Source organism: Anolis carolinensis, chromosome 1 (genome assembly GCF_035594765.1).
Source record: "Anolis carolinensis isolate JA03-04 chromosome 1, rAnoCar3.1.pri, whole genome shotgun sequence".
NCBI lineage: Eukaryota > Metazoa > Chordata > Lepidosauria > Squamata > Dactyloidae > Anolis > Anolis carolinensis.
In genome coordinates, this window is record NC_085841.1 from 290963398 (window position 1) to 290983608 (window position 20211).

At 42.1% G+C, this 20211-nt stretch overlaps 1 protein-coding gene and 1 long non-coding RNA gene across 9 annotated transcripts in view; one reads left to right on the forward strand and one right to left on the reverse strand.

Moving 5' to 3' along the window:
• shank2 (SH3 and multiple ankyrin repeat domains 2) overlaps window positions 1–908 on the reverse strand; it is a 405147-nt gene extending 404239 nt beyond the window's left edge. For 3 of the 8 annotated variants that reach the window (XM_062967835.1, XM_062967833.1, XM_062967831.1), the window contains exon 1: window positions 450–904. The gene's annotated coding sequence lies outside the window, so the exon portion shown is untranslated. Of the gene's footprint in view, window positions 1–449 lie in introns of all 8 variants that reach the window. The other 5 variants (XM_008117382.3, XM_008117380.3, XM_062967836.1 and 2 more) reach the window with 4 other exon arrangements.
• A 7524-nt stretch (window positions 909–8432) lies between these two features.
• LOC134295422 (uncharacterized) lies at window positions 8433–9334 on the forward strand. The gene is made up of 2 exons (XR_010001985.1): window positions 8433–8884; window positions 9056–9334. It is a non-coding gene; the product is annotated as an uncharacterized LOC134295422 (long non-coding RNA).
• The last annotated feature ends 10877 nt before the right edge of the window (window positions 9335–20211 follow it).

Sequence of the window (20211 nt, forward strand, 5' to 3'; positions counted from 1 at the left end):
TGTTTTCAATAATAAATAAATAAATTTTACGCACGCATTTTGTTGCGGGGGTTGTGTGCCTCCGTGTCCTTTCCTAGGGCCACCCACTGAGCATGGGGTTTTCCTGGCCAGAGTTGTTCAGCTTTGCCCTTGCCTTCCCCTGAGGCTGAGAGAGTGCGACTTACCCAAGGTCACTCAGTGGCTGAGGTCTCCAGAGTGGGAGCCCAACTACACTGAGGTATTGAGCTCTCTCATTTCCGTCAGGGTTGCTCCCAAGGTGTGAAAGGGCGCGTTGAGGGAGGGAGGGAGGGAGGGAGGGAAAGAGCAATGCCCTGGAAGCAATGCCTCCAATGTTCCCAAACGGAGCAGGTGAAACACAAGCCAAACTGACGCCTTTCCCTTCTGTGGAAAAGGGTAGAAAAACAAGCGAGGGCTACTTACTTTCCGCACAAGTCGGAGCGGCTTCTTACCTGTGTCGGCGTCTTGGGGGTCCCTGGCGCCAGGCGGAGGCCCTCTTCCCTCCTTTCCCTTCCTTCCTTCCTTGACCCTCCTCCTCGTCTGTCTCTTCCTCTGCCCTCGGCTACTACCTCAGGCTCAGTTCAGAAGGGCTGGCTCGGCTGCGCCCTTCGCCGCGGCTTTTGTAATCCGTCATGGCTTTCTCTCCGTAGTAGCGCTGAGCAGCAACACTGGGAAAAGTTGGAAGTGGTGGAGGTGGAGGGAAGGAAAGAGAGAGAGAGAGAGAGAAAGCGAAGGGATTCGACGCCTCCTTACAACTTGCTGGGGAGGGAGGGAGGGAGAGAGGAGAAGGCTGGCTGGCTGGGCGCCGCGCTCCCGTGCACACGCGGCCAATGGATGCGATGTGACAAGGGGCGAGCGGTGCGGCTCCTTCTCCTCCTCCTCCTGCCTGGCCTCCCCGAGGGGAGAAGAGCGCCACTCACGCCTCACTTCCAGCAGCTCAGCCCAGATCCAGGCAGGCAGGCAGGCAAGCGGGAGGAGGAGGAGGGCTCAGCCTCGGCAGAGGAGGGGGAGCAGGACAAGGCCAAACCAACGCGGCCCTTCCTTCCTTCCTTCCCTCCCCCCCTCCCTATATACATACATGCACTGTACACACGCAGAGCTCACAATGACACCATCTCCACAGAAAAGCCAGTGGCAAGGTGGAAGGAGCCCCCTTGTCCCCCACTCTTCTCCTCCCAGCCACCCCCAGTGCCAGAGTATTGGTAGGAGAAGACATTCCAGGAGCCTTACTTGGATCATTATTTATTTAATAAGTGGCGCAGTGGGGTTAAACCACTGAGCTGCTGGACTTGCTGACCGAAAGATTGGCGGTTCGAATCCAGGGAGCGGGGTGAGATCCCACTGTTTGCCCCAGTTTCTGACAACCTAGCAGTTCGAAAACATGCAAAAATGTGAGTAGATCAATAGGTACCGCTTCTGCAGGAAGGTAACAGCACTCCACGCAGTCATGTCGGCCACATGACCTGGAGATGTCTATGGACAACGCTGGCTCTTTGGCTTAGAAATGGAGATGAGCATCAACCCCTAGAGTTGGACACGACTAACTTAATGTCGGGGGGAAACTTTACCTTTTAAATAATAATAATAATTTTATTTTTATATCCCACCACCATCTCCCCGAAGGGACTCAGGGCAACTTACATAGGTAAAGGTAAAGGTTTCCCCCTGACATTTAAGTCTAGTCATGTCTGACTCTGGAGATTGGTGCTCATCTCCATTTCTAAGCCGAAGAGCCAGCGTTGTCCATAGACACCTCCAAGGACCCTTACCTTCCTGCCGGAGCAGTATCTATTGATCTACTCACATTGGCATGTTTTCAAACTGCTAGTTTGGCAGAAGTTGGGGCTAACAGCGGGAGCTCACCCTGCTCCCTGCATTCAAACCACCAACCTGTGGGTCAGCAAGTTCAGCAGCTCAGCAGTTTAACCCACTGTGCCACTGGCGGCTTACATACGGGACAGGATGTCCAACATACATACATACATAAAAGCAACATAAAAGCATGTTTATACCCCACCCTTCTCATCCTGAAGGGGACTCAGAGCGGCTCACATATAAATCGGCAACAATTCAATACCATGAAAATAACTCTATACATTAAAACCAACCGCTAAAAACATATTAAACATTAAAATCGATTTTAAAACCACATGATCCAATATGATTGTCCAAGGTCATTCCAGTTATCATTGCACCATTCTGTATCACATTATTGCATTGAAATGTTTTATCCAAACGCTTGGTCCCACATCCACGTCTTCAATTTTTCCTGAAGGCCAGGAGGGAGGGGGCCAATCTGATTTCACTAGGGAGGGAGTTCCACAGCAGAGGGGCCACCACCGAGAAGGCCCTGCCTCTCATCCCCACCAACTGCACCTGCGAAGAAGGCGGGACCAAGAGAAGGGCCTCCCCAGATGATCTTAACCTCCAAGATGGTCCATAGAAGGAGATACGTTTGGACAAGTAAGCTGGGCCCACCTAATAATGTATCCCACCTAACAATGCCATGACATAGTATTTTGAAACAAGGCAAATGCTAATACGTAAGAATATAAAATACAAAAACAATTAGATATCTATGACATGCATGTCAAAGTTAAAATTGCATAAATTTTAACTTTAAGATGTTTTTAAATTGTTGATTTTAGCCGGTTCTTGTAAGCCGCCTCGAGCCCTAGGGGAGTGGCGGCATATAAGTTTGAAAAATAAATAAATAAATAAGTTTAAAACTGATAAACTAAAGGGATCACAAGCTGCTAAACAGTCCAAAGGCATGTCCAAAGGGAATGTCCAAAAGCAAAAAACATTTTGGCAACAAATAATGGAAAAATGGAGTAATTATACACATACACACACACACACACACACATTCATACAAGCTGCTAAATAGTTTTAGACCAAAAACAGGCAACAGTGACTGCATTGTCTGTACCTTTAAACAGTTCTTCATCTGTGCATGAGGCAGGGCATTGTGGGCAAGCCTACAACTGCTGAGTTGTTTGTTCTGCTCCATAGTACAAGGTGGAGGATTCTTCTAGGTAGTGCCATTTTGCCAAGTTGTCTTTTTGATTTGCCAGCTCCACTTCTGAGTCTGTTCAGGGACTTCCAAGTTGCCTATTCTTGGTTTGCCTTTGGAGGAAGATCCTTGTGGTGGAGGGGGTGGGGGGGGACGGCATCCGGTTGGAATTGCCTGATTTTGTTGCCCACAGGGATATTCTTGCTGTTGCAGGAGGAACATTTAGATGAATAGTGGTTCTCATATAATGGGTGGCTTTCACAATGATCAACTTTATTTCTCTTGCAATTGGCAGTCATTTCCCTCATTTCCCGTTGCACATCTGGGGGGCAATGCCAGCTAGCTTAACCCAAAATCATTGCATCGCTTTACATCATTATTATCATCATCATCATCATCATTATATGTATATTTATACCCTGCTTTCCTCTCTTAAAAGAAACATTGGCCCCATCTGCACTGACCATTTTATTTAGTTCAAAGCCAGCTTTAAGCTGCAGTGGCCAGACAACATACTCCCACAAAAGTGTGAGGAAGAAAGTCCTTCATGCTCATCAGTGCTTGGTGGTTTGTGTTATCACCATCCAAACCTCAAACTGGTTCCAGGATTTCCTCTGTAATCATCTGCACAGTGAAACCACTTTCTTCAGTGCAGGTTTGAAACTGCATTAGATGGTTGGTGTAGATGTGCCCTCAAAGAAGCTTTGGGATTTGTGGGGATAGATTAGGACAGCTGAAAAGGTTTGCTCCTAGCATTGATAACATCACAGTATGAATTTTGAGGTAGGAACAAGGAGTGTGGGAGCGAGTAGTCAAGTGTGAGGTTACACCGTTCTGTTTATCCTGAAAATGCCTGTGTATGCTTTACCTTTCAACCACACTAGAAAGTACCTGATCCTCTCAGATCTTGGAAGCTTAGTAGGTTCAGCCCTGGTTAGTACTTGGATGGAAGACAGTGAATGCACACCAAGTGCTATAGGCTATATTTCAGAGGAAAGAAATTGGCAAAGGGATTCCTTGCTTTAAAAGACTACATTAGAAATTCATGGAGGGCATCATCAGTCAACAAGATGACTTAAAGGCACATATGTGCACATGCAGGAGGTAGAGCAATTCAGATCTTATCACACCGGTCTGTTCATGGACATCTAACTATGAGCCATAATAGAAAGAGGTAATTGTATCTCAGATGTGAGAAATGATGGGATAGCCCTCCTTTTCCTTTTCAGAGAGCATCTGGACAAACTTTTAAAAATAATGCTGTACTACATAGGTCCTTGATATTTTTCAGAAAAATAACTGTTCTTATGGAAATGTAACAACAGGATATTTCTTCCTGATATAACTTGATGTTGCCCTGACAAACATAGTTGTCTCTGTCCTACTGTAACTTTCACATTTTTAAGGTACCAATGCTAGGTGACTCAGCAGAGGCTGACTTTCATGTCATGTGTGTGCATGAATTGAATATTCTTTTTGTTGTACAGTACTATAAATTTTGAAAGAGCTTTCCAAGGTTCTGAATCCTGTCAGTAAATATGTTAAAAACCTTATATATGTCCTTTAAGGTTCACACTAAAACTCAGAGTGGAAACACCCTGAAATGGAAGCTTCTAGCCACCACTGTGACACAGTAGTAATAATAGCAACACCTTGGCATGTTTAATTATTTTAAAATTTATTTAGTTACAAATTGTTGCATTTGTATCCCGCCTTTCCACTAAAAATAGCACTCAAATCAGTTTTAAAATGGCTAAAAACGAACTGAACAGTAAAGTCATTAAAATTATCATTAAAACAAAGTATACAATTATATTATTCATTTAAATCGATAATTATCAGTAATTATAATTATCAAAACTGCTTAACAGGTCAGTTTGAAGAGACATGTCTTCACACTCTAACTAAAAGTGGTAAGAGTAGGGAGTAGTCATAACCCTGAGGACAATGCATTTCATATTCTGGAAGCAATACCAAAAGCCCAACCAGAGGGCCTTTATAAGTGACGGTATTCTCAAAAGTCCCAAGCAAGTTCATAATGAATCAGACTGTCCCTTAGATGGCCAGGCTCTGAGCCATATACGTCCTGTTCAACCCTTAGAATTGTTATATGGCCACTTGGGGTCTCAAGTACCTTTGCTGTTTCTTCATGTTGTGACTTTTAATCTGGAACACTTTCTTAAATGATTGCTATGGCTCCAACTTCATTTGATTTCCTTCTCAAATTCCACATTTTATTCCATCCTATGAAAAAAATCCATCCAATGAATTCACTTTCTTGACACTTGATGATATCTTTGAAATTTATCCACGTGGAATGCAACCATTCAAGACGTTTCACCAGCATTTCATCCACTTCTGTTCTACTGTCAGGCGGAGCCTAGAACAATACACACAGCCGATTCCTTTTCTTGACACTACTGTTCAACTGCATTAGTACCACATTATCATAAAACCACAGATCACTACATATACTTACCATATATACCCCCAGTTTTCACTGAAAATGCACCAAATCTTTTATTCTCAGGTACACCCTCAGTCCCAGGGACTCTTGGATTAGCGACTCGGAACTCTTGGATTTACAAGAGGTATTTTTCAAACTACAGTACTGTAACCAATTAAAGAGGTGAAGAAAACATGATTGATACCTAGGAACCACCTATTTCAAAATGGAGAAAAGCACAAGTGTCAGAACACCCATAGCATAGGGAAGGGTTAACACCCCTATGGTCTTTGTTTTGCTGTCTGCACCCCTTTTCAAAAGATTTCACCTCATTTTCTGTCCCTGTGATAATTGGATTTTGAAATAAATTGATTTGTTGTGGGAACAAATATTGGTGAGAAAGCTTCAGTGGAGACACCTTTCCCTTCAGAACTCTTTCCCTTCCTGGATGTGAATGTCCCGACCTAGAGGTAGCTTTCTCTCACTTCCCATTGTGTCATTTGCAAGTATGAATCATTTGCAAGTCGGACTGCCTATATAGCCCACTCACCAGCTCTGCAGGCACATTTTTATTGGCCTACAGACAACCTCCAAAACTTAAATACACACTTACAACAGGATATATAATACAGGTGGAATAAGACCCTGCCACCAACCGAGATGCCAATTCTGCCCCCACATTTACACACATTCATTCTGGGAGCATATTATCAGGGCCAATAACATCACCCACAACATTAGAAGTGTATTTATTAGCTCCAATGTGATATATGTCATCTTCTGCCAGCAATGTTCACATATACTCTATTTAAGACAAACAGGAGAGTCTCCATCCATAAGGCTGACATTAGAAATTGCAACACTTAAAAAAAAAAAGTTGCATAACATTTCAACTTTCCTGGACATACACTAAGGGTTGTGATTGTTGAACAAGGAAATTACAAAGGAAGACTAGAAAGAAAAATAGCTGAATTTAATTATACTCGTAAATTCCAGTCTATTAGCAGAGATATAAACAGACATTGGCTCCATGGTTTATTACATATATTAATACAAGAGTTCTTTCTACAACACATGTAATGAAAGGATTTTTTTCAGACAAAGTTTCGAACCCAGGTAAACTGATTTTTGATATGTAAATTTAATGCAATGCATCTACACTAACTGACCACTATAAAGATCTGAAAAACTTGTATCACCTCACCCAGGGCCCTTCTACACTACCAGATAAAATTTGGATTATCTGCTTTGAACTGGATTATATGCCAATCTAGAGTCATATAATACAGTTCAAAGCAGATAATGTGGATTATCTGCTTTGATAACCTGGATTTTATGGCAGTGTAGAAGGGTCCCATTTTTTTTTTTGAAAAGGTAAAGTAAGATCATGGATCCTATTGCATTCCATCCCATTTTCATAGCTGTATAAAGATGCTCTTTAACCAGGGGTATAAACATTTGAAGTAGGATCCGTGAAAGCTCATGCTAAAATAAAATTAATCAATTTCAAAGGTCCTGCTACTTTCCACTTTCCCCTCCTTCTCCCTTCCTCTGTTGTATGCTGCACAGAACTAGGGCCCTTCCACATAGCCATATGACTCAGAATATCAAGGCAGATAATCCACTATATCTGCTTTGAACTGGATTATCTGAGTCAACACTGCCATATAATCCACTTCAATGTGGATTTTCTACAGCTGTGTGGAAGGGGCCTCAGTCCCCTTCTCTGCTTCCATATAATCTGGATTATCAAAGCAGATAACCCACATTATCTGATTTGAACTAGATTATCTGAGTCTACACTGCCAGATAATCCAGACCAAAGCAGATAATCTGAATTTTATATAGCAGTGTAGAAATCAACTTCTCAGAAATCTTACCTCCCAGCCTTCAGTCCAGTCCAGTATAAAATGTATGCATAACGTAATACTGGAAATGGAAGGAAAGTAGAAAATGATTCATGAAAGTGAAAAGGTTTCAAAATGGATTTTAAAAAATGGTTAAGTTTTGTCTGTTTGAAAATAAATTTAATGGCAACCATTTCTTCTTGCTTTTCCTTCTGTTCTCTATTTTCAAACTTCAGAGTCACATTTTTGTCTTTAACTGTATGCAAAAACTGAGCATTTGATGTATACAGTGAATGCCATATATACCATGACTCCATGAGACAGATCCCTATTTTTAGCTTACATTTTCTTCAGTTTATGCAAAAAATTTAGAGGTTAACATAAACATAGAATGTCACTTGCATTCATGACATTACATAGCAAAATGAATTGTTGTTGTTACAAAGATGCAATGTTTAAGTTGCAAAATGAAGTTGTGTTTATATATACAGCACAGCAATACAAAATATGTTTGCAGATGTTTGGATCATTTTTATATTCTATAGTTATAAACTGTTATATTGTTTCATACCACTTTCCCTTGTGGGTTACTTTTCTTTTGCCCATGAGTGAAAAGACAATTTGAAAGGCTATGCAAAAATCACAGGCACAAAATAAAAGAATAGAATCAATTTTTTGAATAGAAGATTTCTATTCCGTCTAAAGTGGATAACCGAAGTTTTAAATTTTTAAAGCACCTGAACATATTTTCTTCCATTTGACATGAAGAAGCTGACTGGCTAAATCCTGTTTCAGAACTCTAGAGATACTACTGAAAATAGGACGGCAAGGTTCATGAAGAGAGTTTCCTTGTATTCCATTTTCAACAAATGCCTTGAAAGCTGTGAGTAAAAGAAAAAGAAAATCCAATGTTTTTTTTTACTCTGGTGGATCCTGAAGTGCATTGTAATAAAAATACCGAAGACTTGAGGAGTATATAAAAGATGATCACGTTCCCTTTTATATGGATACTAGCTGTGCCCGGCCACGCGTTGCTGTGGCGAAATATGGTGGTATGGGAAATAAAGTATTGAGGAATTGGTGGTAGTTAAGGTCAAGGGTAAAGGTTTTCCCCAGAGATTGTCCAGTCGTGTCTTACTCTGGAGGTTGGTGCTCATCTCCATTTCTAAGCCGAAGAGCCGGCGTTGTCCGTAGACTCCTCCAAGGTCATGTGGGATGACTACATGGAGCAGCGTTACCTTCCCGCCGGAGCAGTACCTATTGCTGCACTCACATTTGCATGTTTTCGAACTTCTGGGTTGGCAGAAGCTGGGGCTAACAGTGGGGGCTCTCTCCGCTCCCCCAATTCAAACCTGTGGCCTTTCGGTCCAGAAGTTCAGCAGCTCAGCGCTTTAACACGCTGCGCCATCAGGGGATATTATTTCCTAAAGGTTGTGAATATACAATATTTCTGATTGTTTTTTTTTGTTTGTTGGAGGCAAGTATGAATACTGCAATTAGGAAAAATGATTAGGATGTAATGGCCTTGCAGCTTTAAAGCCTGGCTGTTTCCTCCCTGGGTGAATTTTTTGTTGGGAGGTGTTGTTAGCAAATTGCCGGCAAATTGTTGTTAGCAAATTGTTTCCTGTCTGGAATTCCCTTGTTTTCAGAGTGGTGTTGTTTGCGATATTTTATGTGCTTCTACTGTCTGTGGCCCTGAGAAAACAGAGGATTTTCCAGACTTTGATGATGGGAATACTTTGTTGGGAGGTGTTAGCTGGCCCTGATTGTTTCCTGTCTGGAATTCCCTTGTTTTCAGAGTGGTGTTGTTTGCGATATTTTATGTGCTTCTACTGTCGGTGGCCCTGAGAAAACAGAGGATTTTCCAGACTTTGATGATGGGAATACTTTGTTGGGAGGTGTTAGCTGGCCCTGATTCTTTCCTGTGTGGAATTCCCCTGTTTATTTACTGTCCTGGTTTTAGAGATTATATTGTTCTGCATTATTCTATCCCAGTAATTATTTCATATTAAAGAAGAATCTCACTTATCCAACATTCGCTTATACAATGTTCTGGATTATCCAACGCAGTCTGCCTTTTCATAATCAATGTTTTTGTAGTCAGTGTTTTAAATTCATTGTGATATTTTAGTGGTAAATTTGTAAATACAGTACAGTAGAGTCTCACTTATCCAACATAAATGGGCCAGCAGAATGTTGGATAAGCGAATATGTTGGATAATAAGGAAGGATTAAGAAAAAGCCTATTAAACATCAAATTAGGTTATGATTTTACAAATTAAGCACCAAAACATCATGTTATACAACAAATTTGACAGAAGAAGTAGTTCAATACGCAGTAATGTTATGTAGTAATTACTGTATTTATGAATTTAGCACCAAAATATCACGATATATTGAAAGCATTGACTACAAAAATGCGTTGGATAATCCAGAACGTTGGATAAGCGAGTGTTGGATAAGTGAGACTCTACTGTAAATACTACATAGCATTACTGCGCATGGAACTACTTTTTCTGTCAAATTTGTTGTATAATATGTTTTTGTGCTTAATTTGTATAACGATTACCTAATTTGATGTTTAATTGGCTTTTCCTGAATCCCCTCTTATTATCCAACATATTCACTTATCCTGCCAGCCTGTTTACGTTGGATAAGTGAGACTCTACTGTATATTTCTAATCTTATATTATCTGCTCAGAACTGGATTATATGAGGCTCCTTCTTCACAGCTGTATAAAATGCACACTGAAGTGGATTATATGGTAGTGTGGAGTCAAGATAATCCAGTGCAAAGCAGATAATATAAGATTATAAATGGGTTATATAGCTGTGTGGAAGGGCCTTGAGTCTACACTGCCATATAATCCATTGCAAATTAGATAATCTGTGGAAGAAGTCTAAGTGAGGCCTAAATCGGCCTGTCCCCTAACTGAAACCTGGCTGTCCCTTGGTTGCTAGGCAACCAAGTGGGCAGAAATTAGCCCTCTAAACTGGCAGCAATTGGATAAAAAAAATTATTGCTCTCCCTCTAATTAGGACTTTATTTTTCTTTTCTTTTTGTTGTATCAACCTTGAGGCGTGGATGATGGGTTGTGTTGTCAAATTTTGAGGTTGGGGGGCCTGTACTTTTGTTGTTTTGTGAATTGCCGTGATGCCATCACTTTTTTATATATATAGATGCAGACAAGTAGCTGGTGTCTAGGCAGTATAATGCTTTGAATATAATGAGAAATTCAATCATACAGTAGAGTCTCACTTATCCAACATAAACAGGCCAGCAGAACGTTGGATAAGTGAAAATGTTGGATAATAAAGAGGGATTAAAGAAAAGCCTATTAAATGTCAAATTACATTATTATTTTACAAATTAAACACCAAAACATCATGTTTTACAACAAATTGAAAGAAAAAGCAGTTTAATACGCGGTAACGTTATGTAGTAATTTCTGAATTCAGCACCAAAACATTGCAATGTATTAAAAACATTGACAACAAAAACATTGACTACAAAAACATTGACTACTAAAAGGCAGACTGTGTTAGATAATCCAGAACATTGGATAAGCGAATGTTGGATAAGTGAGACTCTTACTTTACTTACTTACTTACTTAGGCGATCCCTCGTCGTTCGAGGACGATAGTCTTCCAACCTTGGTATCTTGGGCATGTGTTCTTAGGTGACTGAAGAGACCGATTCTTGACCCACATATTCTCCCGCAGTGAGGACATCGGTTTCCAGGTGGAAGGCGGTCCCGGTCGGGTTAGCTTGATGCTCCTTCCTCTTGGCACGTTTCTCCCTTAAGCCCTCCGTTCGTGCCTCTTCGAACTCCGCAGCACTGCTGGTCACAGCTGACCTCCAATTAGAGCGCTCAAGGGCCAGGGCTTCCCAGTTCTCAGTGTCTATGCCACAGTTTTTAAGGTTGGCTTTGAGCCCATCTTTAAATCTCTTTTCCTGCCCACCAACATTCCGTTTCCCATTCTTGAGTTCGGAGTAGAGGAGCTGCTTTGGGAGACGGTGATCGGGCATTCGGACAACGTGGCCAGTCCAGCGGAGTTGATGGCGTAAGAGCATCGCTTCAATGCTGGTGGTCTTTGCTTCCTCAAGCACGCTGACATTTGTCCGCCTGTCTTCCCAAGAGATTTGCAGGATTTTCCTGAGGCAACGCTGATGGAAACGCTCCAGGAGTTTGGTGTGACGTCTGTACACAGTCCACGTTTCACAGGCGTAGAGCAGGGTTGGGAGGACAATGGCTTTATAAACAAGCACCTTGGTCTCTCTACGGATGTCCCGGTCATCAAACACTCTCTGCTTCATACGGAAAAATGCTGCACTCGCAGAGCTCAGGCGGTGTTGTATTTCAGTGTCGATGTTGACTTTTGTGGAGAGGTGGCTACCAAGGTAGCGGAAATGGTCAACATTTTCTAATGTTACACCGTTAAGCTGTATTCCTGGCTTTGCAGAGGGATTAGCTGGTGCCTGTTGGAAGAGCACTTTGGTTTTCTCGATGTTCAGTGAGAGGCCGAGCTTCTCGTATGCTTCTGCGAAGGTGTTTAGAGTGGCTTGTAGGTCTTCTTCTGAATGCACACAGACTACGTTGTCATCAGCATATTGGAGTTCTATAACAGATTTTGTGGTGACCTTGGTTTTGGCTCTCAGTCTGCTGAGGTTAAATAGCTTGCCATCTGTCCGATAGATGATTTCCACTCCGGTGGGAAGCTTCCCATCAACAAGGTGAAGTATCATAGCGATGAAGATGGAAAATAAGGTGGGGGCAATAACACATCCCTGCTTGACACCTGATTCCACCTTAAATGGGTCACTTTGGGAGCCGTTGCTGTCCAAGACTGTTGCCATCATGTCATCATGGAGGAGCCGCAGGATGTTCACAAATTTGTCAGGGCACCCGATTTTTTGGAGGATGGTCCAGAGAGCGCTGCGATTCACTGTGTCGAATGCCTTTGCAAGGTCAATGAATGCCATGTACAGAGGTTGGTTTTGTTCCCTGTATTTTTCTTGGAGCTGTCGAGCAGTGAAGATCATGTCCACTGTTCCTCTGGAGGGACGGAAGCCATTCTGGGATTCTGGGAGGGTGTCTTCTGAGACAGGGAAAGGCAGTTTGCAAGGATTCTTGCAAGGATTTTCCCGGCCGAGGTTAGAAGGGAGATACCACGATAGTTCCCGCAGTGTGTTCTGTCCCCTTTCTTGAAAAGGGTGATGATGGTGGCATCCTTGAAGTCAGCTGGGATTTTGTCGGTCATCGACACCTTTTTAATGAGCTGGTGGAGTTGTTGTATCAGCTCAGGTCCACCCTCTTTGAAGATTTCAGCAGGAATCCCATCAGGTCCGCTGGCTTTGTTGTTTTTTTGTTGGCTGATGGCATTGCTGACTTCTTCCAAACCAGGCAGTGCTGCAAGCTCATCCCTGGTTTGTTGTTGCGGGATTTGTGAGAGGGTCTCTTCGGCCACATTGGAGCTGCGATTCAGCAGGTTCTGGTAGTGCTCTTTCCAACGTAGTGCAATTGATGTTTTGTCCTTCAGAATTTTGGTTCCATCTGATGAGCGTAGGGGCTGTATGCCATGGTTTCTTGGTCCGTAAATGATCTTTGTGGCTTTGAAAAATCCCTGAGCGTCGTGGGTATCTGCAAGGTGTTGGATTTCTTCAGCCTTCTTTGTCCACCGGATGTTCTTGAGTTCTCTTGTCCTTCTTTGGACCTCAGCTTTTGCACTGGCATAGATCTTTTTCTTGGCAGCACAGTTGGTGTCTCTCTGCCATGTTTGGAAGGCTTTCCTTTTGTTATCAATCAGCTGTTGGATCTCTTTGTCGTTATCATCAAACCAGTCTTGATGTTTCTTAGTTAGGTATCCAATGCTTTCTTCGCAGGCTGTGATGATGGAGGTCTTCAGTTTGTTCCAATGGTCCTCAACATTTTCGGGGTGTTCTGTGGGTAGATGATCTTTGAGTGTTGTTTGGAGAAGGGCTCGTTTGGAGGGCTCCTGAAGGGCTTGGGTGTTCATTTTGCGCCTTGTTTTTCTTCCTTGGAGTCTGCGTTTGGGGACGATCTTGATAGCCATCGTGGATTGGATTAGCCTGTGGTCTGTCCAGCAGTCATCAGTACCTGTCATGGCTCTTGTGAGAAGCACATCGCGGCGGTCTCTGGCACGTGTGATAACATAGTCCAGGAGGTGCCAATGCTTTGACCGAGGGTGCTTCCATGATGTCTTGAGCTTGTTTTTTTGGCGGAAGAGCGTATTGGTGATGACAAGGTTGTGCTCTCCGCATTTGGTGAGAAGCAAGATGCCATTCGAGTTGCTGTTTCCGACCCCGTCTTTTCCTATGATCCCTGGCCACAGGTCAGAGTCCCTTCCGACTCTTGCATTAAAGTCCCCCAGGAGGATGATTTTGTCCTCCTTAGGTATCTCCGATAGGATGGTATCCAGCTGGCAGTAAAAATTTTCCTTGATGTCTTCGTCAGCATCTAGAGTTGGTGCATAGGCGCATATGATGGTTGCCTGTTGGTTTTTGGCAAGGTTAATTCAGAGGGTTGAAAGTCGTTCGTTGATGCCAGTGGGTGCTTCAGTCAGGTGCTTCACCAGGTCGTTTCTGATCGCAAAGCCAACTCCGTGTATTCTTCGCTCTTCTTCAGGCAGTCCCTTCCAGAAGAAGGTGTAGCCTCCCTTTTCTTCCTTCAGCTGTCCCTCTCCTGCTCTCCGGGTCTCCTGAAGGGCTGCTATGTCGATCTTAAAGCGTCCCAGCTCCCTTGTAATGAGAGCAGTCCTGCGTTCGGGGCGTTCGCTGTCAGTGTTATCTAACAATGTCTGTATGTTCCATGTTCCAAAGTTCATTTTTCTTTTTTGGCCGCAGAGTGGTGACCCCTCTGGACGCGGCAGTCCAGTCAGGGTAAGAGAGGCAGACTATGTTTAGGGCACCTTTTCTAGCCCCTTCCCCATGTGGGGTTAGCAGAGCGGATCCTAAAAAGGGCTGCTCAGTCATGGATACAGCTGCCGGACTACTCAACTGCCTCGGTCCTTGAGGTAGAACGACTGACTCCATATCCACCGCCCATGTGCCAGTCTGTGACTAGGGGCTTCCAGATTTCACAGTCCTGCCCCCGTCGCCACTCGCTGATCGCCATGGGACTTTTGTAGGTTTGTTTTTATTTTTGTTGGAAGACGCCTGTGCCTGATTTTTTTTAATGTGTGGAGGTCGGTGCACGGCCGGTCAACACACAGTCTTCACAGAGTGAGGTTCCAGCAGTGGTGTGGTTAACACAACGACAGTGGCTTCTCAGTCTGTTGCAGCCTTCTTCCGCCTTCACAGCCGTTGTAACATGTACCATGTTATCCTCCGCCTGCTCCGTCGTTGAGGTCTTTGGGTCTTCGGATTGTGCTTGGTCTGGAACCTCCCCTGCGGCCACTCCTGGGAGTGCATCACTCCAGTGGTTGTGCCCACAGGTTCATCGGAACACGCAAGCCCCCTCACCACGGCAAGGTGACAATCCATCGAGGGGGTAGAGTGAGACTACTGTATATGTAACCAATATTTTGTTCAATTAAAAATACACATTAAGTTTGTAGAGAAAAGCACCACCTTTGCTTTTTCAAGAAAAAGTGGCAAAGAGTGGTATCTTGTCAATGCCTGATAATGGTCATGATGCTAAAGGCAGAAATACCTTTGACTATTATAATCTCTTTTACATGGGGTGTTGAGGTGACACAATGGGTTAAACCCCTGTGCTGTCTGGACTGCTGGCCTAAAGATCTGAAGGTCAACGGTTCAAATCCACGAGATGGAGCGAGCTCCCATCTGTCACCTTAGGTTTCATATGGGAGAAGCCTCCCACAGAATGTTAACACATCCAGGCATCCCCTGGGCAATATCTCTGTAGACCACCAATTCTCTCACACCAGAAGCAACTTGCAGTATTTCTCAATTCGCTTCTGACACAATAAAAAAAAATCTCTTTTACATTTTTATAATTATAATCTAATGATATTTTGTAATTCCTATTGCTATCAAACAATTCAGATATATTCCCATTTTTTCAGAGTGACTAAAACAACCATTTTGATTGTTCGCTTATTTCTATATAATTGTTGTTAATTGCTGTCAACTTGTCTTTAATGTTTGGCACTACTATGACAGAGATCTCAAAGAGAAGTTGTCTTCAATAGTCCTACAAACTCAGGGATAGGGCTTCCTTGATTGAGTTTATCAACTTGTGGTGTTCCACTTTTCCTTCCGCTTATCACTAATGAGTAAAGATAGCTCATGATACTCCCAAAATTTGATAGCATCAGTTTAATTCTTTGTTTCTATACTGTTCTTCAACAACTAGTTTTCAGATGAGCTTACAGATACAGAAGTCATCATAAAACAGGAGCTGGTTAGAGAAGTGGTTACATACAGTTGGAACATATGTTTGAAAAAATTATTTTAGAAAAATATAATTTGAGACCAGATTTATTTTACTTTGTTCCATGTAGAATTGTTAAAGTGCTTTAGAAATATAGTTATCCAAAGCTGATGACACTATGAGTTATATTATTCCCTCTCTCTACTGCTCCCCCGTTTTTCTATTACTATGGGAAGATATGCGCATTTTTATGTAATCAAAAGTGACCAGTATACATTAAGTTTGTTTACCAGGTTTGTATCAAGGTAAATCTCCTGAGGGATCATTATTGCCTCTTCTGTTTTCCCCTGAATAATAATTCTTGAATGTTTCCACAAATAATTACTGTACCATTCAATGTATCTGTTGAATACACAGCAAACAAATATAGTTAGTCATAAGACTGCTTGATTAAGAAGATCAAGCCAATTAGTTATAGACATGACAAATACATTATTAGACAATACTGGTGAAGGAATAGAAACTGTTAAAATGATACTGCAGGGTTCCGTCCTGGGCCCGGTTCTGTTTAACATCTTTATTAACGACTTAGACGAAGGGTTAGAAGGCACGATCATCAAGTTTGCAGATGACACCAAACTGGGAGGGATAGCTAACACTCCAGAAGAAAGGAGCAGAATTCAAAACGATCTTGACAGACTAGAGAGATGGGCTGAAACTAACAAAATGAAGTTCAACAGTGATAAATGCAAGATACTTCACTTCGGCAGGAAAAAAGAAATGCAAAGATACAGAATGGGGGACGCCTGGCTAGACAGCAGTACATGTGAAAAAGATCTTGGAGTCCTTGTGGACAACAAGTTAAACATGAGCCAGCAATGTGATGCGGCTGCTAAGAAAGCCAATGGGATTTTGGCCTGCATAAGTAGGGGTATAGCATCTAGATCCAGGGAAGTCATGTTCCCCCTCTATTCTACCCTGGTCAGACCACACCTGGAATACTGTGTCCAATTCTGGGCACCGCAGTTGAAGGGAGATGTTGACAGGCTGGAAAGTGTCCAGAGGAGGGCAACTAAAATGATCAAAGGTCTGGAGTACAAGCCCTATGAGGAGAGGCTTAAAGAACTGGGCATGTTTAGCCTGCAGAAGAGAAGGCTGAGAGGAGACATTATAGCCATGTACAAATATGTGAGGGGAAGTCATAGGGAGGAGGGAGCAAGCTTGTTTTCTGCTGCCCTGCAGACTAGGACACGGAACAATGGCTTCAAACTACAGGAAAGGAGATTCCACCTGAACATCAGGAAGAACTTCCTCACTGTGAGAGCTGTTCGACAGTGGAACTCTCTGGCCCAGAGTGTGGTGGAGGCTCCTTCTTTGGAGGCTTTTAAACAGAGGCTGGATGGCCATCTGTCAGGGGTGCTTTGAATGCGATTTCCTGCTTCTTGGCAGGGGGTTGGACTGGATGGCCCATTAGGTCTCTTCCAACTCTACTATTCTATGATTCTATGATTCTATACGATAATATCTTTATCCCTCTCTTGAATACATTTGTGTCACTGGCACTCATTTAGGACATGGAAATGGCATGAAGCAGTAAACATAGAAAAAGAAGAATCACATTGACCCCATAGGCATATGGCCTGGATACAGTCATCAAGCAGTTGAACTACTGACATAAATCTTCCTCAGCCCAACTGCTGGGGATATCACTGGGAGTGACAGGATATGGGGCTCACCAATCATATGGGACTGCCATCTGGGATGGAAAGAAAGCATGGCCATCCCCTGAGTCAGGTTGATGCCAATTATCCTTATAGGGACAGTTTATTTGGGGGCCAAAGTTCCAATATTCTCTCCAAACAGCACCTAGCCCAATGGCTCCAGCATTCCAATGAAATAATATGATACAGTAGAGGCACAATCTTATTAAGCAGATAAACAGATCTGGGGAAAGTCAAAAACACCTCTTCCAGGTACCATCATCTGAATGGGTAAAATATTTTCCCAGGCCTGTTAACCAGTGGCCAGCATCTGCTCTCTATTACAGAAGATAGAAACAGTCATTTACAGAAGAGAGTGATGGGCATCAGGATCAGCAATGAAAAATATTTCTTCCCATATCTGACCCTACAAATTCTTCACTGGGATTTTAACTAATTAGCTGCAGGACACTTCCAATGCCAAGCCTTTAAGGACATTGGTCACATTGTTCAGAAGGTGCCCAATTGCTTTGCTGCTGCCCCAACAGAACTCCAAGAAAAATGCAAAGAAGTATTGGGTGCCAATTCTTTGGACTGGCATGGTTAAAATAATCTGAATGATGAGATAAACATCTGTATCAGTGTGGAAAGGCATTCGTTTGACTTCAAAAGAAAACTACATTGATGTTAAATGTACTTATAACATTGTACACAATGTTAAAGAACCAATGTGGTGTTGCGATTTGAATGTAAGACTTTGGGTTACTAGGATCCCCTGCATGTCATATTCTCAGCCTTGGAGAAAGGCAGTAGCAAATCTCCTTTGAATAAATATTGATAATAAAACACTATGATAGGATTGCCACTAATCAAAGTCAAAGGTTCATAGCAACAACAACACATTTTAAAACTGGCATATTATGTATCACATGCAAAGACTGACATATCCTGCAGACAAGAGCTATAATGAGAACCTCACTGTTCAAATCCCAAACATCTGTGGTAGTTTGTTAACTTTAAATACGAACTATAGAATCTTAAAACTTCCAAGCTCTACACATTTTCCTGGGAGCCTATCCCTTTGAGCTCAGTGGAACTTACTTCTGCATAGACACATATTCTGCATTTATCAGACAAAGAACTTCGTCACATGCAAGATTCCCCCGCCCCTCAATTTCTACACACTTCTAAAATGGTTCATAGATGAAGCAACACAGAAGCCACCATGCGACGCAAGGGAACTACTGCCTCTTTGTCTGTGAACCTGTCTCTGAAATGTAAGGAAACAAGGGGAACTGGAGTTGGTTAGAAAGCATCTTCTGAGCTCCCAATGTGGGTGGAATTGGTCTTGTGTGACTCCTGCATTATTGTGAATTCTCATCCAGAAAATATGTGTGCAAAATTAAAACTTGATGTTTTAAATATGCTTGTTTGAGTGCAAAAAGCAAATGGGCATAACACTAATATTTCCTGTAACAATCATGGTTGGCACCTTGTTAGTGGCATATATAGGTTAAATCAGCCTTAGACTTGCACATGTCTTTTTTTAATGGTATTCCCTTTCTTCCTCACAGTACAGATTTATTGTAGACATGCCTTATGCACAGCTCAGCAGGTGAACCTAGGCTACAACTGGCCCAATTTTACTCTAGAGCTGCTCTAGCTTCCCAGTAGCCATTCAGTACCTGGTGGATATCAGGGAAATGATCTGAAAATGTCTGGCTGGGTCCCCATAGCAAGAAAGCAAAATTTTCAGCTGTCCTGTAGTTCCATATGCAAATTTAATACACTGTGCTGTACCATGTAGGGTATGGCCTTGATATTGAATATTCTACTTAATTAAAAGTCATCCTTCTTAGGTTTATGTAGCATGCTACCAGCCAAGTTGCTTCTCAATGGGTTTTTATGTGTATCGTTGTTAATGTTTGGATTTGGGAATTATGGTGGTAGGTAGGACCAATCAGCTGCATCCTTGTTGCTCAGTTATAACTAGGTAAGCTATATGTCAGAGGAAGTAACTTGCAAAACAATCTTAGAAAACCTTGTGGAATTGTTAATGTTGTGGCATCATTGGGATTGCCATGAGATAACAGGAAACTTGAGGCACATATGCACACACAAACCCAAGCAAACTGAATGACAAGGAATCATACCATAGGTTTTTAATATTAAAAAAACACCTCTAGTTCCCTTGACCTGTTTATTTCAAAAGCTAACAATCCTGAGAAAAGGACATCATTACTGCATTCTGATTATTTTGTCCAGCTGCTGAAAAAAGTAAGTTGCTTGCCAAACCATAAAAACACAAGAGGCTGATTTGGCCATTTATACATATTTGAATATACATCACATTCTAGAGTTTATGTAGATGCTTCATTAATTTTTAAAGGTGAGTTCTGTGCTAGTATCTTCTCCTTGGGGGCTCCAGTTTGTTGCAAAAGCCACCTCTACTCATATTAGACTATAAAACAAGTTGGTGCTTGTTAGCGAAACTTTACTTCAGATTTTTTAAAACAAATGTTTATATTAGAATCATAAAATACAACTGGAAAGATTTACAAGCAATATAAGAAAGCTGATGTTGCTAATCAAAATACAACATGAGAACTGTTAAATATTGTAATGTCAAAGTCACTGTAGCTATTATTACAAATATGAGTAATTTAGCAGGATGAAATTGTTATAATTTTTGAATGCTATTAAACTGTAGTAAGGTGATTAAGTAGGACTGTGAAATTGTTCATAAAAGTATTATGAAATAGCTATGTGTGCAAAGAGAGATACTAGCAATGTTGCAAGCTTGCTTGATAAAAGTTAGGCAATGCAAAGTTATTATTGTGTTGTTGAA